Source organism: Schistocerca gregaria, unplaced genomic scaffold (genome assembly GCF_023897955.1).
Source record: "Schistocerca gregaria isolate iqSchGreg1 unplaced genomic scaffold, iqSchGreg1.2 ptg000066l, whole genome shotgun sequence".
Taxonomy (NCBI): Eukaryota; Metazoa; Arthropoda; class Insecta; order Orthoptera; family Acrididae; genus Schistocerca; species Schistocerca gregaria.
This window is the reverse complement of record NW_026061707.1, coordinates 3,465,632-3,490,534: the sequence shown is the minus strand read 5'-3', so window position 1 is coordinate 3,490,534 and position 24,903 is coordinate 3,465,632.

Sequence of the window (24,903 nt, the reverse complement as noted above, 5' to 3'; positions counted from 1 at the left end):
TGTATTTAATCCTGATGCAATTTCTGTGTTTCATCAACACTTTGAAGGTCCAAAGATTACAGAATGCCTCCAGATGTGCATCGGAAACTACTACTGGTCTTCCAGGAAACGATCAAACCGTAGACTGTTTGTGACATCACTCCCATGGAGGAAAGTGCGCATGGTGACTGTTGTATTCAATCCCGAGGCAATTTCTGTGTTTCATCAACACTTTGAAGGTCCACAGATTAGAGAAAGCCTCCAGATGTTCATCGGAAACTACTACTGGTCTTGCAGGGAACGATCAAAGCGTAGACTGTTTCAGACATTACTCCCATGAAGGAAAGTGCGCATGGTGTCTGTTGTATTCAGTCCCGATGCAATTTCTGTGTTTCATCAACACTCTGATAGTCGACACATTACAGAATGCCCCCAGTTGTGCATCGGAAACTACTACTGGTCTTCCAGGGAACGATCAAAGCGTAAACTGTTTGAGACATTACTCCCATGGAGGAAAGTGCGCATGGTGACTGTTGTATTCAATCCCGATGCAATTTCTGTGTTTCATCAACACTCTGATAATCCACAGATTACAGAAAGCCTCCAGATGTGCATCGGAAACTACTACTGGTCTTCCTACGAACGATCAAAGCGTAGACTGATTGAGACATTACTCCCGTGGAGGAAAGTGCGCATGGTGAATGTTGTATTCAATCCCGATGCAATTTCTGTATTTAATCAACACTATGATAGTCCACAGATTACAGAATGCCTCCAGATGTGCATCGGAAACTACTACTGGTCTTCCAGGGAACGATCAAAGCGTAGACTGTTTGAGACATTACTCCCGTGGACGAAAGTGCGCATGGTGGCTGTTGTATTCAATCCCGCGGCAATTCCTGTGTTTCATCAACACTTTGAAGGTCCACAGATTACAGAACGCTTCCAGATGTTCGTCGGAAACTACTACTGGTCTTGCAGGGAACGTTCAAAACGTAGACTGTTAGAGACATTACTCTCATGGAGGAAAGTGCGCATGGTGACTGTTGTATTCAATCCCGATGAAATTTCTGTGTTTCATCAACACTTTGAAGGTCCACATATTACAGAATGCCTCCAGATGTGCATCGGAAACTACTAACGGTCTTCCAGCTAATGATCAAAGCGTAAACTGTTTGATTCATACCTCCCATGGAGGGAACTGCGCATGGTGACTGTTGTATTCAATCCCGGTGCAATTTCTGTGTTTCATCAACACTCTGATAGTCCACAGATTACAGAATGCCTCCAGATGTGTATTGGAAACTACTACTGGTCTTCCAGGGAACGATCAATGTGTAGACTGTTTGAGACATTACTCCCATGGAGGATAGTGCGCATGGTGACTGTTGTATTCATTCCCGATGCAATTTCTGTGTTTCGTCAACACTTTGAAGGTCCACAGATTACAGAATGCCTCCAGATGTTCTTAGGAGACTTCTACTGGTCTTCCTGGGAACGATCAAATCGTTAACTGTTAGAGACATTACTCCCATGGAGGAAAGTGCGCATGGTGGCTGTTGTATTCAATCCCGGTGCAATTTCTGTGTTTCATCAACACTCTGATAGTCCACAGATTACAGAATGCCTCCAGATGTGTATCGGAAACTACTACAGGTCTTCCAATGAACGATCAATGTGTAGACTGTTTGAGACATTACTCCCATGGAGGAAAGTGCGCATGGTGACTGTTGTATTCATTCCCGATGCAATTTCTGTGTTTCATCAACACTTTGAAGGTCCACAGATTACAGAATGCCTCCAGATGTGCATCGGAAACTACTACTGGTCTTCCATTGAACGATCAAAGCGTAGACTGTTTGAGATATTACTCCCATGGAGTAAAGTGCGCATGGTGACTGTTGTATTTAATCCTGATGCAATTTCTGTGTTTCATCAACACTTTGAAGGTCCAAAGATTACAGAATGCCTCCAGATGTGCATCGGAAACTACTACTGGTCTTCCAGGAAACGATCAAACCGTAGACTGTCTGAGACATTACTCCCATGGCGGAAAGTGCGCATGGTGACTGTTGTATTCAATCCCGAGGCAATTTCTGTTTTTCATCAACACTTTGAAGGTCCACAGATTAGAGAAAGCCTCCAGATGTTCATCGGAAACTACTACTGCTCTTGCAGGGAACGATCAAAACGTTGACTGTTAGAGACATTACTCTCATGGAGGAAAGTGCGCATGGTGACTCTTGTATTCAATCCCGATGCAATTTCTGTGTTTCATCAACACTTTGAAGGTCCACATATTACAGAATGCCTCCAGATGTGCATCGGAAACTACTAACGGTCTTCCAGCTAATGATCAAAGCGTAAACTGTTGGAGGCATACCTCCCATGGAGGAAACTGCGCATGGTGACTGTTGTATTCAATCCCGGTGCAATTTCTGTGTTTCATCAACACTCTGATAGTCCACACATTGCAGAATGCCCACAGATGTGCTTCGGAAACTACTACTGGTCTTCCAGGGAACGATCAAAGCGTAAACTGTTTGAGACATTACTCCCATGGAGGCAAGTGCGCATGGTGACTCTTGTATTCAATCCTGATGCAAATTTCTGTGTTTCATCAACACTCTGTTAGTCCACAGATTACAGAATGCCTCCATATGTTCATCGGAGACTTCACTGGTCTTCCAGGGAACGGTCAAATTGTTAACCGTTAGAGACATTACTCCCATGGAGGAAAGTGCGCATGGTGACTGTTGTATTCAATCCCGGTGCAATTTCTGTGTTTCATCCACACTCTGATAGTCCACAGATTACAGAATGCCTCCAGATGTGTATCAGAAACTACTACTGGTCTTCCAGGGAACGATCAATGTGTAGACTGTTTGAGACATTACTCCCATGGAGGAAAGTGCGCATGGTGACTGTTGTATTCATTCACGATGCAATTTCTGTGTTTCATCAACACTTTGAAGGTCCACAGATTACAGAATGCCTCCAGATGTGCATCGGAAACTTCTACTGGTCTTGCAGGGAACCAGCAAAGCGTAGACTGTTTGACACATTACTCCCATGGAGGAAAGTGCGCATGGTGACTGTTGTATTCAATCCCGATGCAATTTCTGTGTTTCATCAACACTCTGATAGACTACACATGGCAGAATGCCCACAGATGTGCTTCGGAAACTACTACTGGTCTTCCAGGGAACGATCAAAGCGTAAACTGTTTGAGACATTACTCCCATGGAGGCAAGTGCGCATGGTGACTCTTGTATTCAATCCTGATGCAATTTCTGTGTTTCATCAACACTCTGATAGTTCACACATTACAGAATGCTCCCAGATGTGCATCGGAAACTACTACTCTTCTTCCAGGGAACGATCAAAGCGTAAACTGTTTGAGACATTACTCCCATGGAGGCAAGTGCGCATGGTGACTCTTGTATTCAATCCTGATGCAATTTCTGTGTTTCATCAACACTCTGATAGTTCACACATTACAGAATGCTCCCAGATGTGCATCGGAAACTACTACTGGTCTCCCAGGGAACGATCAAAGCGTAAACTGTTAGAGACATTACTCCCATGGAGGAAAGTGCGAATGGTAACTGTTGTATTCAATCCCAATGCAATTTCTGTGTTTCATCAACACTCTGTTAGTCCACAGATTACAGAATGCCTCCAGATGTGCATCGGAAACTACTACTGGTCTTCCATTGAACGATCAAAGCGTAGACTGTTTGAGATATTACTCCCATGGAGGAAAGTGCGCATGGTGACTGTTGTATTTAATCCTGATGCAATTTCTGTGTTTCATCAACACTTTGAAGGTCCAAAGATTACAGAATGCCTCCAGATGTGCATCGGAAACTACTACTGGTCTTCCAGGAAACGATCAAACCGTAGACTGTTTGTGACATCACTCCCATGGAGGAAAGTGCGCATGGTGACTGTTGTATTCAATCCCGAGGCAATTTCTGTGTTTCATCAACACTTTGAAGGTCCACAGATTAGAGAAAGCCTCCAGATGTTCATCGGAAACTACTACTGGTCTTGCAGGGAACGATCAAAGCGTAGACTGTTTCAGACATTACTCCCATGATGGAATGTGCGCATGGTGTCTGTTGTATTCAGTCCCGATGCAATTTCTGTGTTTCATCAACACTCTGATAGTCGACACATTACAGAATGCCCCCAGTTGTGCATCGGAAACTACTACTGGTCTTCCAGGGAACGATCAAAGCGTAAACTGTTTGAGACATTACTCCCATGGAGGAAAGTGCGCATGGTGACTGTTGTATTCAATCCCGATGCAATTTCTGTGTTTCATCAACACTCTGATAATCCACAGATTACAGAAAGCCTCCAGATGTGCATCGGAAACTACTACTGGTCTTCCAAGGAACGATCAAAGCGTAGACTGATTGAGACATTACTCCCGTGGAGGAAAGTGCGCATGGTGAATGTTGTATTCAATCCCGATGCAATTTCTGTATTTAATCAACACTATGATAGTCCACAGATTACAGAATGCCTCCAGATGTGCATCTGAAACTAGTACTGGTCTTCCAGGGAACGATCAAAGCGTAGACTGTTTGAGACATTACTCCCGTGGACGAAAGTGCGCATGGTGGCTGTTGTATTCAATCCCGCGGCAATTCCTGTGTTTCATCAACACTTTGAAGGTCCACAGATTACAGAACGCTTCCAGATGTTCGTCGGAAACTACTACTGGTCTTGCAGGGAACGTTCAGAACGTAGACTGTTAGAGACATTACTCTCATGGAGGAAAGTGCGCATGGTGACTGTTGTATTCAATCCCGATGCAATTTCTGTGTTTCATCAACACTTTGAAGGTCCACATATTACAGAATGCCTCCAGATGTGCATCGGAAACTACTAACGGTCTTCCAGCTAATGATCAAAGCGTAAACTGTTTGATTCATACCTCCCATGGAGGGAACTGCGCATGGTGACTGTTGTATTCAAACCCGGTGCAATTTCTGTGTTTCATCAACACTCTGATAGTCCACAGATTACAGAATGCCTTCAGATGTGCATCGGAAACTACTACTGGTCATCCAGGGAACGATCAATGCGTAGACTGTTTGAGACATTACTCCCATTGAGGAAAGTGCACATGGTGACTATTGTGTTCATTCCCGATGCAATTTCTGTGTTTCATCAACACTTTGAAGGTCCACAGATTACAGAATGCCTCCATATGTTCATCGGAGACTTCTACTGGTCTTCCAGGGAACGATCAAATCGTTAACTGTTAGAGACATTACTCCCATGGAGGAAAGTGCGCATGGTGACTGTTGTATTCAATCCCGGTGCAATATCTGTGTTTCATCAACACTCTGATAGTCCACAGATTACAGAATGCCTCCAGATGTGTATTGGAAACTACTACTGGTCTTCCAGGGAACGATCAATTAGTAGACTGTTTGAGACATTACTCCCATGGAGGAAAGTGCGCATGGTGACTGTTGTATTCATTCCCGATGCAATTTCTGTGTATCATCAACACTTTGAAGGTCCACAGATTACAGAATGCCTCCAGATGTTCATCGGAAACTTCTACTGGTCTTACAGGGAACCAGCAAAGCGTAGACTGTTTGAGACATTACTCCCATGGAGGTAAGTGCGCAAGGTGACTGTTGTATTCAATCCCGATGCAATTTCTGTGTTTCATCAACACTCTGATAGTCCACACATTGCAGAATGCCCACAGATGTGCATCGGAAACTACTACTGGTCTTCCAGGGAACGATCAAAGCGTAAACTGTTTGAGACATTACTCCCATGGAGGCAAGTGCGCATGGTGACTGTTGTATTCAATCCTGATGCAATTTCTGTGTTTCATCAACACTCTGATAGTTCACACATTACAGAATGCTCCCAGATGTGCATCGGAAACTACTACTGGTCTTCCAGGGAACGATCAAAGCGTAAACTGTTTGAGACATTACTCCCATGGAGGCAAGTGCGCATGGTGACTCTTGTATTCAATCCTGATGCAATTTCTGTGTTTCATCAATACTCTGATAGTTCACACATTACAGAATGCTCCCAGATGTGCATCGGAAACTACCACTGGTCTTCCAGGGAACGATCAAAGCGTAAACTGTTAGAGACATTACTCCCATGGAGGAAAGTGCGAATGGTAACTGTTGTATTCAATACCAATGCAATTTCTGTGTTTCGTCAACACTCTGTTAGTCCACAGATTACAGAATGCCTCCAGATGTGCATCGGAAACTACTACTGGTCTTCCAGCCAACGATCAATGCGTAGACTGTTTGAGATATTACTCCCATGGAGGAAAGTGCGCATGGTGACTGTTGTATTTAATCCTGATGCAATTTCTGTGTTTCATCAACACTTTGAAGGTCCAAAGATTACAGAATGCCTCCAGATGTGCATCGGAAACTACTACTGGTCTTCCAGGAAACGATCAAACCGTAGACTGTTTGAGACATTACTCCCATGGAGGAAAAGGCGCATGGTGACTGTTGTATTCAATCCCGAGGCAATTTCTGTGTTTCATCAACACTTTGAAGGTCCACAGATTAGAGAATGCCTCCAGATGTGCATCGGAAACTACTACTGGTCTTGCAGGGAACTATCAATCCGTAGACTGTTTGAGATAATACTCCCATTTAGGAAAGTGCGCATGGTGCCTGTTGTATTCAATCCTGATGCATTTTCTGTGTTTCATCAACACTCTGATAGTCTACAGATTACAGAATGACACCAGATGTGCATCGGAAACTACTACTTGTCTTCCAGGGAACGATCAAAGCGTAGAGTGTTTGAGACATTACTCCCATGGAGGAAAGTGCGCATGGTGACTTGTATTCAATCGCGATGCAATTTCTGTGTTTCATCAACACATTGAAGGTCCACAGATTACAGAATGCCTCCAGATGTGCATCGGAAACTACTGCTGGTCTTGCAGGGAACGATCAAAGCGTAGACTATTTGAGACATTCCTCCCATGGAGGAAAGTGCGCATGGTGACTGTTGTATTCAATCCCGATGCAATTTCTGTGTTTCATCAACACTCTGATAGTCCACACATTACAGAATGCCCCCAGATGTGCATCAGAAACTAATACTGGTCTTCCAGAGATCGATCAAAGCGTAATCTTTTTGAGACATTACTCCCATGGAGGAAAGTGCGCGTGGTGACTGTTGTATTCAATCCTGATGCAATTTCTGTGTTTCATCAACACTCTGATAGTCCATACATTACAGAATGCCCCCAGATGAGCATCGGAAACTACTACTGGTCTTCCATGGAACGATCAAAGCGTAAACTGTTTGAGACATTACTCCCATGGAGGAAAGTGCGCATGGTGACTGTTGTATTCAATCCCGATGCAATTTCTGTGTTTCATCAACACTCTGATAGTCCACAGATTACAGAAAGCCTCCAGATGTGCATCGGAAACTACTACTGGTCTTCCAGGGAACGATCATAGCGTAGACTGTTTGAGACATTACTCCCGTGGAGGAAAGTGCGCATGGTGACTGTTGTATTCAATCCCTATGCAATTTGTGTATTTCATCAACACTCTGATAGTCCACAGATTACAGAATGCCTCCAGATGTGCATCGGAAACAACTACTGGTCTTCCAGGGAACGATCAAGGCGTAGACTGTTTGAGACATTACTCCTGTGGACGAAAGTGCGCATGGTGGCTGTTGTATTCAATCCCGCGGCAATTCCTGTGTTTCATCAACACTTTGAAGTTCCACAGATTACAGAACGCCTCCAGATGTTCATCGGAAACTACTACTGGTCTTGCAGGGAACGTTCAAATCGTAGACTGTTAGAGACATTACTCTCATGGAGGAAAGTGCGCATGGTGACTGTTGTATTCAATCCCGATGCAATTTCTGTGTTTCATCAACACTTTGAAGGTCCACATATTACAGAATGCCTCCAGATGTGCATCGGAAACTACTAACGGTCTTCCAGCTAATGATCAAAGCGTAAACTGTTTGATTCATACCTCCCATGGAGGGAACTGCGCATGGTGACTGTTGTATTCAATCCCGGTGCAATTTCTGTGTTTCATCAACACTCTGATAGTCCACAGATTACAGAATGCCTTCAGATGTGCATCGGAAACTGCTACTGGTCATCCAGGGAACGATCAATGCGTAGACTGTTTGAGACATTACTCCCATTGAGGAAAGTGCACATGGTGACTATTGTGTTCGTTCCCGATGCAATTTCTGTGTTTCATCAACACTTTGAAGGTCCACAGATTACAGAATGCCTCCATATGTTCATCGGAGACTTCTACTGGTCTTCCAGGGAACGATCAAATCGTTAACTGTTAGAGACATTACTCCCATGGAGGAAAGTGCGCATGGTGACTGTTGTATTCAATCCCGGTGCAATTTCTGTGTTTCATCAACACTCTGATAGTCCACAGATTACAGAATGCCTCCAGATGTGTATTGGAAACTACTACTGGTCTTCCAGGGAACGATCAATTAGTAGACTGTTTGAGACATTACTCCCATGGAGGAAAGTGCGCATGGTGCCTGTTGTATTCATTCCCGATGCAATTTCTGTGTTTCATCAACACTTTGAAGGTCCACAGATTACAGAATGCCTCCAGATGTTCATCGGAAACTTCTACTGGTCTTACAGGGAACCAGCAAAGCGTAGACTGTTTGAGACATTACTCCCATGGAGGAAAGTGCGCAAGGTGACTGTTGTATTCAATCCCGATGCAATTTCTGTGTTTCATCAACACTCTGATAGTCCACACATTGCAGAATGCCCACAGATGTGCATCGGAAACTACTACTGGTCTTCCAGGGAACGATCAAAGCGTAAACTGTTTGAGACATTACTCCCATGGAGGCAAGTGCGCATGGTGACTCTTGTATTCAATCCTGATGCAATTTCTGTGTTTCATCAATACTCTGATAGTTCACACATTACAGAATGCTCCCAGATGTGCATCGGAAACTACCACTGGTCTTCCAGGGAACGATCAAAGCGTAAACTGTTAGAGACATTACTCCCATGGAGGAAAGTGCGAATGGTAACTGTTGTATTCAATCCCAATGCAATTTCTGTGTTTCGTCAACACTCTGTTAGTCCACAGATTACAGAATGCCTCCAGATGTGCATCGGAAACTACTACTGGTCTTCCATTGAACGATCAAAGCGTAGACTGTTTGAGATATTACTCCCATGGAGGAAAGTGCGCATGGTGACTGTTGTATTTAATCCTGATGCAATTTCTGTGTTTCATCAACAGTTTGAAGGTCCAAAGATTACAGAATGCCTCCAGATGTGCATCGGAAACTACTACTGGTCTTCCAGGAAACGATCAAACCGTAGACTGTTTGAGACATTACTCCCATGGAGGAAAGTGCGCATGGTGACTGTTGTATTCAATCCCGAGGCAATTTCTGTGTTTCATCAACACTTTGAAGGTCCACAGATTAGAGAAAGCCTCCAGATGTTCATCGGAAACTACTACTGGTCTTGCAGGGAACGATCAAAGACGTAGACTGTTTAGACATTACTCCCATGAAGGAAAGTGCGCATGGTGACTGTTGTATTCAATCCTGATGCAATTTCTGTGTTTCATCAACACTCTGATAGTTCACACATTACAGAATGCTCCCACATGTGCATCGGAAACTACTACTGGTCTTCCAGGGAACGATCAAAGCGTAAACTGTTTGAGACATTACTCCCATGGAGGCAAGTGCGCATGGTGACTCTTGTATTCAATCCTGATGCAATTTCTGTGTTTCATCAATACTCTGATAGTTCACACATTACAGAATGCTCCCAGATGTGCATCGGAAACTACCACTGGTCTTCCAGGGAACGATCAAAGCGTAAACTGTTAGAGACATTACTCCCATGGAGGAAAGTGCGAATGGTAACTGTTGTATTCGATCCCAATGCAATTTCTGTGTTTCGTCAACACTCTGTTAGTCCACAGATTACAGAATGCCTCCAGATGTGCATCGGAAACTACTACTGGTCTTCCATTGAACGATCAAAGCGTAGACTGTTTGAGATATTACTCCCATGGAGGAAAGTGCGCATGGTGACTGTTGTATTTAATCCTGATGCAATTTCTGTGTTTCATCAACACTTTGAAGGTCCAAAGATTACAGAATGCCACCAGATGTGCATCGGAAACTACTACTGGTCTTCCAGGAAACGATCAAACCGTAGACTGTTTGAGACATTACTCCCATGGAGGAAAGTGCGCATGGTGACTGTTGTATTCAATCCCGAAGCTATTTCTGTGTTTCATCAACACTTTGAAGGTCCACAGATTAGAGAAAGCCTCCAGATGTTCATCGGAAACTACTACTGGTCTTGCAGGGAACGATCAAAGACGTAGACTGTTTCAGACATTACTCCCATGAAGGAAAGTGCGCATGGTGTCTGTTGTATTCAATCCCGATGCAATTTCTGTGTTTCAACAACACTCTGATAGTCGACACATTACAGAATGCCCCCAGTTGTGCATCGGAAACTACTACTGATCTTCCAGGGAACGATCAAAGCGTAAACTGTTTGAGACATTACTCCCATGGAGAAAAGTGCGCATGGTGACTGTTGCATTCAATCCCGAGGCAATTTCTGTGTTTCATCAACACTTTGAAGGTCCACAGATTAGAGAATGCCTCCAGATGTGCATCGGAAACTACTACTGGTCTTGCAGGGAACTATCGATGCGTAGACTGTTTGAGATAATACTCCCATTTAGGAAAGTGCGCATGGTGCCTGTTGTATTCAATCCTGATGCAATTTCTGTGTTTCATCAACACTCTGATAGTCTACAGATTACAGAATGACACCAGATGTGCATCGGAAACTACTACTTGTCTTCCAGGGAACGATCAAAGCGTAGAGTGTTTGAGACATTACTCCCATGGAGGAAAGTGCGCATGGTGACTTGTATTCAATCGCGATGCAATTTCTGTGTTTCATCAACACATTGAAGGTCCACAGATTACAGAATGCCTCCAGATGTGCATCGGAAACTACTGCTGGTCTTGCAGGGAACGATCAAAGCGTAGACTATTTGAGACATTCCTCCCATGGAGGAAAGTGCGCATGGTGACTGTTGTATTCAATCCCGATGCAATTTCTGTGTTTCATCAACACTCTGATAGTCCACACATTACAGAATGCCCCCAGATGTGCATCAGAAACTAATACTGGTCTTCCAGAGATCGATAAAGCGTAATCTTTTTGAGACATTACTCCCATGGAGGAAAGTGCGCGTGGTGACTGTTGTATTCAATCCTGATGCAATTTCTGTGTTTCATCAACACTCTGATAGTCCATACATTACAGAATGCCCCCAGATGTGCATCGGAAACTACTACTGGTCTTCCATGGAACGATCAAAGCGTAAACTGTTTGAGACATTACTCCCATGGAGGAAAGTGCGCATGGTGACTGTTGTATTCAATCCCGATGCAATTTCTGTGTTTCATCAACACTCTGATAGTCCACAGATTACAGAAAGCCTCCAGATGTGCATCGGAAACTACTACTGGTCTTCCAGGGAACGATCATAGCGTAGACTGTTTGAGACATTACTCCCGTGGAGGAAAGTGCGCATGGTGACTGTTGTATTCAATCCCGATGCAATTTGTGTATTTCATCAACACTCTGATAGTCCACAGATTACAGAATGCCTCCAGATGTGCATCGGAAACCACTACTGGTCTTCCAGGGAACGATCAAAGCCTAGACTGTTTGAGACATTACTCCTGTGGACGAAAGTGCGCATGGTGGCTGTTGTATTCAATCCCGCGGCAATTCCTGTGTTTCATCAACACTTTGAAGTTCCACAGATTACAGAACGCCTCCAGATGTTCATCGGAAACTGCTACTGGTCTTGCAGGGAACGTTCAAAGCGTAGACTGTTAGAGACATTACTCTCATGGAGGAAAGTGCGCATGGTGACTGTTGTATTCAATCCCGATGCAATTTCTGTGTTTCATCAACACTTTGAAGGTCCACATATTACAGAATGCCTCCAGATGTGCATCGGAAACTACTAACGGTCTTCCAGCTAATGATCAAAGCGTAAACTGTTTGATTCATACCTCCCATGGAGGGAACTGCGCATGGTGACTGTTGTATTCAATCCCGGTGCAATTTCTGTGTTTCATCAACACTCTGATAGTCCACAGATTACAGAATGCCTTCAGATGTGCTTCGGAAACTACTACTGGTCATCCAGGGAACGATCAATGCGTAGACTGTTTGAGACATTACTCCCATTGAGGAAAGTGCACATGGTGACTATTGTGTTCATTCCCGATGCAATTTCTGTGTTTCATCAACACTTTGAAGGTCCACAGATTACAGAATGCCTCCATATGTTCATTGGAGACTTCTACTGGTCTTCCAGGGAACGATCAAATCGTTAACTGTTAGAGACATTACTCCCATGGAGGAAAGTGCGCATGGTGACTGTTGTATTCAATCCCGGTGCAATATCTGTGTTTCATCAACACTCTGATAGTCCACAGATTACAGAATGCCTCCAGATGTGTATTGGAAACTACTACTGGTCTTCCAGGGAACGATCAATTAGTAGACTGTTTGAGACATTACTCCCATGGAGGAAAGTGCGCATGGTGACTGTTGTATTTAATCCTGATGCAATTTCTGTGTTTCATCAACAGTTTGAAGGTCCAAAGATTACAGAATGCCTCCAGATGTGCATCGGAAACTACTACTGGTCTTCCAGGAAACGATCAAACCGTAGACTGTTTGAGACATTACTCCCATGGAGGAAAGTGCGCATGGTGACTGTTGTATTCAATCCCGAGGCAATTTCTGTGTTTCATCAACACTTTGAAGGTCCACAGATTAGAGAAAGCCTCCAGATGTTCATCGGAAACTACTACTGGTCTTGCAGGGAACGATCAAAGACGTAGACTGTTTAGACATTACTCCCATGAAGGAAAGTGCGCATGGTGACTGTTGTATTCAATCCTGATGCAATTTCTGTGTTTCATCAACACTCTGATAGTTCACACATTACAGAATGCTCCCAGATGTGCATCGGAAACTACTACTGGTCTTCCAGGGAACGATCAAAGCGTAAACTGTTTGAGACATTACTCCCATGGAGGCAAGTGCGCATGGTGACTCTTGTATTCAATCCTGATGCAATTTCTGTGTTTCATCAATACTCTGATAGTTCACACATTACAGAATGCTCCCAGATGTGCATCGGAAACTACCACTGGTCTTCCAGGGAACGATCAAAGCGTAAACTGTTAGAGACATTACTCCCATGGAGGAAAGTGCGAATGGTAACTGTTGTATTCGATCCCAATGCAATTTCTGTGTTTCGTCAACACTCTGTTAGTCCACAGATTACAGAATGCCTCCAGATGTGCATCGGAAACTACTACTGGTCTTCCATTGAACGATCAAAGCGTAGACTGTTTGAGATATTACTCCCATGGAGGAAAGTGCGCATGGTGACTGTTGTATTTAATCCTGATGCAATTTCTGTGTTTCATCAACACTTTGAAGGTCCAAAGATTACAGAATGCCTCCAGATGTGCATCGGAAACTACTACTGGTCTTCCAGGAAACGATCAAACCGTAGACTGTTTGAGACATTACTCCCATGGAGGAAAGTGCGCATGGTGACTGTTGTATTCAATCCCGAAGCTATTTCTGTGTTTCATCAACACTTTGAAGGTCCACAGATTAGAGAAAGCCTCCAGATGTTCATCGGAAACTACTACTGGTCTTGCAGGGAACGATCAAAGACGTAGACTGTTTCAGACATTACTCCCATGAAGGAAAGTGCGCATGGTGTCTGTTGTATTCAATCCCGATGCAATTTCTGTGTTTCAACAACACTCTGATAGTCGACACATTACAGAATGCCCCCAGTTGTGCATCGGAAACTACTACTGATCTTCCAGGGAACGATCAAAGCGTAAACTGTTTGAGACATTACTCCCATGGAGAAAAGTGCGCATGGTGACTGTTGCATTCAATCCCGAGGCAATTTCTGTGTTTCATCAACACTTTGAAGGTCCACAGATTAGAGAATGCCTCCAGATGTGCATCGGAAACTACTACTGGTCTTGCAGGGAACTATCAATGCGTAGACTGTTTGAGATAATACTCCCATTTAGGAAAGTGCGCATGGTGCCTGTTGTATTCAATCCTGATGCAATTTCTGTGTTTCATCAACACTCTGATAGTCTACAGATTACAGAATGACACCAGATGTGCATCGGAAACTACTACTTGTCTTCCAGGGAACGATCAAAGCGTAGAGTGTTTGAGACATTACTCCCATGGAGGAAAGTGCGCATGGTGACTTGTATTCAATCGCGATGCAATTTCTGTGTTTCATCAACACATTGAAGGTCCACAGATTACAGAATGCCTCCAGATGTGCATCGGAAACTACTGCTGGTCTTGCAGGGAACGATCAAAGCGTAGACTATTTGAGACATTCCTCCCATGGAGGAAAGTGCGCATGGTGACTGTTGTATTCAATCCCGATGCAATTTCTGTGTTTCATCAACACTCTGATAGTCCACACACTACAGAATGCACCCAGATGTGCATCATAAACTAATACTGGTCTTCCAGAGATCGATAAAGCGTAATCTTTTTGAGACATTACTCCCATGGAGGAAAGTGCGCGTGGTGACTGTTGTATTCAATCCTGATGCAATTTCTGTGTTTCATCAACCCTCTGATAGTCCATACATTACAGAATGCCCCCAGATGTGCATCGGAAACTACTACTGGTCTTCCATGGAACGATCAAAGCGTAAACTGTTTGAGACATTACTCCCATGGAGGAAAGTGCGCATGGTGACTGTTGTATTCAATCCCGATGCAATTTCTGTGTTTCATCAACACTCTGATAGTCCACAGATTACAGAAAGCCTCCAGATGTGCATCGGAAACTACTACTGGTCTTCCAGGGAACGATCATAGCGTAGACTGTTTGAGACATTACTCCCGTGGAGGAAAGTGCGCATGGTGACTGTTGTATTCAATCCCGATGCAATTTGTGTATTTCATCAACACTCTGATAGTCCACAGATTACAGAATGCCTCCAGATGTGCATCGGAAACCACTACTGGTCTTCCAGGGAACGATCAAAGCCTAGACTGTTTGAGACATTACTCCTGTGGACGAAAGTGCGCATGGTGGCTGTTGTATTCAATCCCGCGGCATTTCCTGTGTTTCATCAACACTTTGAAGTTCCACAGATTACAGAACGCCTCCAGATGTTCATCGGAAACTGCTACTGGTCTTGCAGGGAACGTTCAAAGCGTAGACTGTTAGAGACATTACTCTCATGGAGGAAAGTGCGCATGGTGACTGTTGTATTCAATCCCGATGCAATTTCTGTGTTTCATCAACACTTTGAAGGTCCACATATTACAGAATGCCTCCAGATGTGCATCGGAAACTACTAACGGTCTTCCAGCTAATGATCAAAGCGTAAACTGTTTGATTCATACCTCCCATGGAGGGAACTGCGCATGGTGACTGTTGTATTCAATCCCGGTGCAATTTCTGTGTTTCATCAACACTCTGATAGTCCACAGATTACAGAATGCCTTCAGATGTGCTTCGGAAACTACTACTGGTCATCCAGGGAACGATCAATGCGTAGACTGTTTGAGACATTACTCCCATTGAGGAAAGTGCACATGGTGACTATTGTGTTCATTCCCGATGCAATTTCTGTGTTTCATCAACACTTTGAAGGTCCACAGATTACAGAATGCCTCCATATGTTCATCGGAGACTTCTACTGGTCTTCCAGGGAACGATCAAATCGTTAACTGTTAGAGACATTACTCCCATGGAGGAAAGTGCGCATGGTGACTGTTGTATTCAATCCCGGTGCAATATCTGTGTTTCATCAACACTCTGATAGTCCACAGATTACAGAATGCCTCCAGATGTGTATTGGAAACTACTACTGGTCTTCCAGGGAACGATCAATTAGTAGACTGTTTGAGACATTACTCCCATGGAGGAAAGTGCGCATGGTGACTGTTGTATTCATTCCCGATGCAATTTCTGTGTTTCATCAACACTTTGAAGGTCCACAGATTACAGAATGCCTCCAGATGTTCATCGGACACTTCTACTGGTCTTACAGGGAACCAGCAAAGCGTAGACTGTTTGAGACATTACTCCCATGGAGGAAAGTGCGCAAGGTGACTGTTGTATTCAATCCCGATGCAATTTCTGTGTTTCATCAACACTCTGATAGTCCACACATTGCAGAATGCCCACAGATGTGCATCGGAAACTACTACTGGTCTTCCAGGGAACGATCAAAGCGTAAACTGTTTGAGACATTACTCCCATGGAGGCAAGTGCGCATGGTGACTGTTGTATTCAATCCTGATGCAATTTCTGTGTTTCATCAACACTCTGATAGTTCACACATTACAGAATGCTCCCAGATGTGCATCGGAAACTACTACTGGTCTTCCAGGGAACGATCAAAGCGTAAACTGTTTGAGACATTACTCCCATGGAGGCAAGTGCGCATGGTGACTCTTGTATTCAATCCTGATGCAATTTCTGTGTTTCATCAATACTCTGATAGTTCACACATTACAGAATGCTCCCAGATGTGCATCGGAAACTACCACTGGTCTTCCAGGGAACGATCAAAGCGTAAACTGTTAGAGACATTACTCCCATGGAGGAAAGTGCGAATGGTAACTGTTGTATTCAATCCCAATGCAATTTCTGTGTTTCGTCAACACTCCGTTAGTCCACAGATTACAGACTGCCTCCAGATGTGCATCGGAAACTACTACTGGTCTTCCATTGAACGATCAAAGCGTAGAATGTTTGAGATATTACTCCCATGGAGGAAAGAGCGCATGGTGACTGTTGTATTTAATCCTGATGCAATTTCTGTGTTTCATCAAGAGTTTGAAGGTCCAAAGATTACAGAATGCCTCCAGATGTGCATCGGAAACTACTACTGGTCTTCCAGGAAACGATCAAACCGTAGACTGTTTGAGACATTACTCCCATGGAGGAAAGTGCGCATGGTGACTGTTGTATTCAATCCCAAAGCAATTTCTGTGTTTCATCAACACTTTGAAGGTCCACAGATTAGAGAAAGCCTCCAGATGTTCATCGGAAACTACTACTGGTCTTCCAGGGAACGATCAAAGACGTAGACTGTTTCAGACATTACTCCCATGAAGGAAAGTGCGCATGGTGTCTGTTGTATTCAATCCCGATGCAATTTCTGTGTTTCAACAACACTCTGATAGTCGACACATTACAGAATGCCCCCAGTTGTGCATCGGAAACTACTACTGATCTTCCAGGGAACGATCAAAGCGTAAACTGTTTGAGACATTACTCCCATGGAGGAAAGTGCGCATGGTGACTGTTGCATTCAATCCCGAGGCAATTTCTGTGTTTCATCAACACTTTGAAGGTCCACAGATTAGAGAATGCCTCCAGATGTGCATCGGAAACTACTACTGGTCTTGCAGGGAACTATCAATGCGTAGACTGTTTGAGATAATACTCCCATTTAGGAAAGTGCGCATGGTGCCTGTTGTATTCAATCCTGATGCAATTTCTGTGTTTCATCAACACTCTGATAGTCTACAGATTACAGAATGACACCAGATGTGCATCGGAAACTACTACTTGTCTTCCAGGGAACGATCAAAGCGTAGAGTGTTTGAGACATTACTCCCATGGAGGAAAGTGCGCATGGTGACTTGTATTCAATCGCGATGCAATTTCTGTGTTTCATCAACACATTGAAGGTCCACAGATTACAGAATGCCTCCAGATGTGCATCGGAAACTACTGCTGGTCTTGCAGGGAACGATCAAAGCGTAGACTATTTGAGACATTCCTCCCATGGAGGAAAGTGCGCATGGTGACTGTTGTATTCAATCCCGATGCAATTTCTGTGTTTCATCAACACTCTGATATTCCACACATTACAGAATGCCCCCAGATGTGCATCAGAAACTAATACTGGTCTTCCAGAGATCGATCAAAGTGTAATCTTTTTGAGACATTACTCCCATGGAGGAAAGTGCGCGTGGTGACTGTTGTATTCAATCCTGATGCAATTTCTGTGTTTCATCAACACTCTGATAGTCCATACATTACAGAATGCCCCCAGATGAGCATCGGAAACTACTACTGGTCTTCCATGGAACGATCAAAGCGTAAACTGTTTGAGACATTACTCCCATGGAGGAACGTGCGCATGGTGACTGTTGTATTCAATCCCGATGCAATTTCTGTGTTTCATCTACTCTCTGATAGTCCACAGATTACAGAAAGCCTCCAGATGTGCATCGGAAACTACTACTGGTCTTCCAGGGAACGATCATAGCGTAGACTGTTTGAGACATTACTCCCGTGGAGGAAAGTGCGCATGGTGACTGTTGTATTCAATCCCGATGCAATTTGTGTATTTCATCAACACTCTGATAGTCCACAGATTACAGAATGCCTCCAGATGTGCATCGGAAACTACTACTGGTCTTCCAGGGAACGATCAAGGCGTAGACTGTTTGAGACATTACTCCTGTGGACGAAAGTGCGCATGGTGGCTGTTTTATTCAATCCCGCGCAATTCCTGTGTTTCATCAACACTTTGAAGTTCCACAGATTACAGAACGCCTCCAGATGTTCATCGGAAACTACTACTGGTCTTGCAGGGAACGTTCAAAGCGTAGACTGTTAGAGACATTACTCTAATGGAGGAAAGTGCGCATGGTGACTGTTGTATTCAATCCCGATGCAATTTCTGTGTTTCATCAAAACTTTGAAGGTCCACAGATTAGAGAATGCCTCCAGATGTGCATTGGAAACTACTACTGGTCTTGCAGGGAACGATCAATGCGTAGACTGTTTGAGATAAATCTCCCATGGAGGAAAGTGCGCATGGTGCCTGTTGTATTCAATCCTGATGCAATTTCTGTGTTTCATCAACACTCTGATAGTCTACAGATTACAGAATGACGCCAGATGTGCATCGGAAACTACTACTTGTCTTCCAGGGAACGATCAAAGCGTAGACTGTTTGAGACATTACTCCCATGGAGGAAAGTGCGCATGGTGACTTGTATTCAATCGCGATGCAATTTCTGTGTTTCATCAACACATTGAAGGTCCACAGATTACAGAATGCCCCCAGATGTGCATCGGAAACTACTACTGGTCTTGCAGGGAACGATCAAAGCGTAGACTATTTGAGACGTTCCTCCCATGGAGGAAAGTTCGCATGGTGACTGTTGTATTCAATCCCGATGCAATTTCTGTGTTTCATCAACACTCTGATAGTCCACACATTACAGAATGCCCCCAGATGTGCATCAGAAACTAATACTGGTCTTCCAGGGATCGATCAAAGCGTAAACTTTTTGAGACATTACTCCCATGGAGGAAAGTGCGCGTGGTGACTGTTGTATTCAATCCTGATGCAATTTCTGTGTTTCATCAACACTCTGATAGTCCATACATTACAGAATGCCCCCAGATGTGCATCGGAAACTACTACTGGTCTTCCAAGGAACGATCAAAGCGTAAACAGTTTGAGACATTACTCACATGGAGTGAAGTGCGCATGGTGGCTATTGTGTTCATTCCCGATGCAATTTCTGTGTTTCATCAACACTTTTAAGGTCCACAGATTACAGAATGCCTCCAGATGTGCATCGGAAACTACTACTGGTCTTGCAGGGAACGATCAAATCGTAGACTATTTGAGACATTCCTCCCATGGAGGAAAGTGCGCATGGTGACTGTTGTATTCAATCCCGATGTAATTTCTGTGTTTCATCAACACTCTGATAGTCCACACATTACAGAATGCCCCCTGATGTGCATCAGAAACTAATACTGGTCTTCCAGGAATCGATCAAAGCGTAAACTTTTTGAGACATTACTCCCATGGAGGAAAGGGCGCGTGGTGACTGTTGAATTCAATCCTGATGCAATTTCTGTGTTTCATCAACACTCTGAGAGTCCATACATTACAGAATGCCCCCAGATGTGCATCGGAGACTACTACTGGTCTTCCAGGGAATAATCAAAGCGTAAACTGTTTGAGACATTACTCCCATGGAGGAAAGTGCGCATGGAGACTGTTGTATTCAATCCCGATGCAATTTCTGTGTTTCATCAACACTCTGATAGTCCACAGATTACAGAATGCATCCAGATGTGCATCGGAAACTACTACTGGTCTTCCAGGGAACGTTCAAAGCGTAGACTGTTTGAGACATTACTCCCGTGGACGAAAGTGCGCATGGTGGCTGTTGTATTCAATCCCGCGGCAATTCCTGTGTTTCATCAACACTTTGAAGGTCCACAGATTACAGAACGCCTCCAGATGTTCATCGGAAACTACTACTGGTCTTGCAGGGAACTTTCAAAGCGTAGACTGTTAGAGACATTACTCTCATGGGGGAAAGTGCGCATGGTGACTGTTGTATTGAATCCCGATGCAATTTCTGTGTTTCATCAACACTTTGAAGGTCCACAGATTACAGAATGCCTCCAGATGTGCATCGAAAACTACTACTGGTCTTCCAGCGAACGATCAAAGCGTAAACTGTTTGAGACATTACTCCCGTGGAGGAAAGTGCGCATGGTGACTGTTGTATTCAATCCCGATGCAATTTCTGTGTTTTATAAACACTCTGATAGTCCACAGACTACGGAATACCTCCAGATGTCCATCAGAAACTACTACTGGTCTTCCAGGGAACGATCAAAGCGTAGAATGCTTGCGACATTACTCCCATGGAGGAATGTGCGCATGGTGACTGTTGTATCCAATCCCGATGCAATTTCTGTGTTTTATAAACACTCTGATAGTCCACAGACTACGGAATACCTCCAGATGTCCATCAGAAACTACTACTGGTCTTCCAGGGAACGATCAAAGCGTAGAATGTTTGCGACATTTCTCCCATGTAGGAAAGTGCGCATGGTGACTGTTGTATTCAATCCCGATGCAATTTCTGTGTTTCATCAACACTTTGAAGGTCCACAGATTACAGAATGCCTCCAGATGTGCATCGGAAACTACAACTGGTCATCCAGGGAACGATCAAAGCGTAGACTGTTTGAGACATTAATACCATGGAGGAAAGTGCGCATGGTGACTGTTGTATTCAATCCAGATGCAATTTCTGTGTTGCAACAACACTCTGATAGTCCACAGATTACAGAATGCCTCCAGATGTGCATCGGAAACTACTACTGGTCTTCAAGGGAACGATCAAAGCGTAGACTGTTTGAGACATTACTCCCATTTTGGAAAATTGCGCATGGTGACTGTTGTATTCAGTCCCGATGCAATTTCTGTGTTTCATCAACGCTCTGATAGTCCACTGATTGCAGAATGCCTCCAGATGTGCATCGGAAACTACTACAGGTCTTCCAGGGAACGATCAAAGCGTAGACTGTTTGACACATTACTCCCATGGAGGAAAGTGCGCATGGTGACTGTTGTATTCAATCCCGATGCAATTTCTGTGTTTCACCATTACTCTGATAGTCCACAGATTACAGAATGACACCAGATGTGCATCGGAAACTAATACTGGTCTTCCAGGGAACGATCAAAGCGTAGACTGTTTGAGACATTACTCCCATGGAGCAAAGTTCGCATTGTGACTGTTGTATTCAATCTCGATGCAATTCCTGTGTTTCATCAACACTTTGAAGGTCCAAAGATTACAGAATGCCTCCAGATGTGCATCGGAAACTACAAATGGTCATCCAGGGAACGATCAAAGCGTAGACTGTTTGAGACATTAATCCCATGGAGGAAAGTGCGCATGTTGACTGTTGTACTCAATCCCGATGCAATTTCTGTGTTTCAACAACACTCTGATATTCCACAGATTACAGAATGCCTCCAGATGTGTATCGAAAATTAATCCTGGTCATCCAGGGAACGATCTAAGCGTAGACTCTTTGAGACATTAGTCCCATGGAGGAAAGTGCGCATGGTGTCTGTTGTATTCGATCCCGATGCAATATCTGTGTTTCATCAACACTCTGATAGTCCACACATTACAGAATGCCCCCAGATGTGCATCGGAAACTAGTATTGGTCTTCCAGGGATCGATCAAAGCGCAGACTGTTTGAGACATTACTCCCATGGAGGAAAGTGCGCATGGTGACTGTTGTATTCCATCCCGATGCAATTTCTGTGTTTAAACAACACTCTGATAGTTTACAGATTACAGAATTCCTCCAGATATGCATCGGAAACTACTACTGGTCTTCAGGGAACGATCAAAGCGTAGACTGTTTGAGACATTACTCCCATGGAGGAAAGTGCGCATGGTGACTGTTGTATTCAGTGTCGCGGCAACTCCTGTGTTTCATAAACACTTTGAAGGTCCACAGATTACAGAATGCCTCCAGATGTGCATCGGAAACTACTACTGGTGTTCCAGGAAAAGATCAAAGCGTAAACAGTTTGACACAGTACTCCCATGGAGGAAATTTCGCATGGTGATTGTTGTATTCAATCCCGATGAAATTTCTGTGTTTTATCAACACTCTGATAGTCCACAGACTACAGAATGCCTCCAGATGTTCATCGGAAACTACTACTGGTCTTACAGGAACGATCAAAGCCTAGAATGCTTGCAACATTACTCCCACGGAGGAAAGTGCGCATGGTGACTGTTGTATTCAATCCCGATGCAATATCTGTGTTTCATCAACACTCTGTTAGTCCACAGATTACAGAATGCCTCCAGATGTCCATCGGAAACTACTACTGTTCTTCCAGGGAACTATCAAAGCGTAGAATGCTTTCGACATTACTCCCATGGAGGAAAGTGCGCATGGTGACTGTTGTATTCAATCCCGAGGCAATTTCTGTGTTTCATCAACACTTTCATGGTCCGCAGATTACAGAATGCATCCAGGTGAGCATCGGAAACTACTACTGGTCTTCCAGGAAACAATGAAACCGTAGACTGTTTGAGACATTACTGCCATATAGGAAAGTGCGCATGGTGACTGTTGTATTAAATCCCGAGGCAATTTCTGTGTTTCATCAACACTTTGAAGGTCCACAGATTACAGAATTCCTCCAGATATGCATCGGAAACTAGTACTGGTCTTCCAGGGAACGATCAAAGCGTAAACTGTTTGAGACATTACTCCCATATAGGAAAGTGCGCATGGTGACTGTTGTATTCAATCTCGACGCAATTTCTGTGTTTAAACAACACTCTCATAGTTTACACATTACAGAATGCCTCTAGATGTGCATCGGAAGTTACTACTGGTCTTCCAGGGAACGATCAAAGCGTGGACTGTTTGAGACATTACTCCCATGGAGGAAAGTGCGCATGGTGAATGTTGTATTCAATCCCGATTCAATTTCTGTGTATCATCAACACTCTGATAGTCCACAGACTACAGAATGCCTCCAGATGTGCATCGGAAACTACTACTGGTCTTCCAGGGAACGATCAAAGCGTAGACTGTTTGAGACATTACTCCCATTTAGGAAAATTGCGCATGGTGACTGTTGTGTTCAATCCCGATACAATTTTTGTGTTTCAACAACACTCTGATAGTCTACAGATTACAGAATGACACCAGATGTGCATCGGAAACTACTACTTGTCTTCCAGGGAACGATCAAAGCGTAGACTGTTTGAGATAATACTCCCATGGAGGAAAGTGCGCATGGTGCCTGTTGCATTAACTCCCGAGGCAATTTCTGTGTTTCATCAACACTTTGAAGGTCCACAGATTACAGAATGCCTCCAGATGTGCATCGGAAACTACTACTTGTCTTCCAGGGAACGATCAAAGCGTAGACTGTTTGAGACATTACTCCCATGGAGGAAAGTGCGCATGGTCACTTGTATTCAATCGCCATGCAATTTCTGTGTTTCATCAACACATTGAAGGTCCACAGATTACAGAATGCCTCCAGATGTGCATCGGAAACTACTAGTGGTCTTGCAGGGAACGATCAAAGCGTAGTCTATTTGAGACATTCCTCCCATGGAGGAAAGTGCGCATGGTGACTGTTGTATTCAATCCCGATGTAATTTCTGTGTTTCATCAACACTCTGATAGTCCACACATTACAGAATGCCCCCTGATGTGCATCTGAAACTAATACTGGTCTTCCAGGGATCGATCAAAGCGTAAACTTTTTGAGACATTACTCCCATGGAGGAAAGGGCGCGTGGTGACTGTTGAATTCAATCCTGATGCAATTTCTGTGTTTCATCAACACTCTGATAGTCCATACATTACAGAATGCCCCCAGATGTGCATCGGAGACTACTACTGGTCTTCCAGGGAAAAATCAAAGCGTAAACTGTTTGAGACATTACTCCCATGGAGGAAAGTGCGCATGGTGACTGTTGTATTCAATCCCGATGCAATTTCTGTGTTTCATCAACACTCTGATAGTCCACAGATTACAGAAAGCCTCCAGATGTGCATCGGAAACTACTACTGGTCTTCCAGGGAACGATCAAAGCGTAGACTGTTTGAGACATTACTCCCGTGGAGGAAAGTGCACATGGTGATTGTTGTATTCAATCCCGATGCAATTTCTGTATTTCATCAACACTCTGATAGTCCACAGATTACAGAATGCCTCCAGATGTGCATCGGAAACTACTACTGGTCTTCCAGGGAACGTTCAAAGCGTAGACTGTTTGAGACATTACTCCCGTGGACGAAAGTGCGCATGGTGGCTGTTGTATTCAATCCCGCGGCAAATCCTGTGTTTCATCAACACTTTGAAGGTCCACAGAATACAGAACGCCTCCAGATGTTCATCGGAAACTACTACTGGTCTTGCAGGGAACGTTCAAAGCG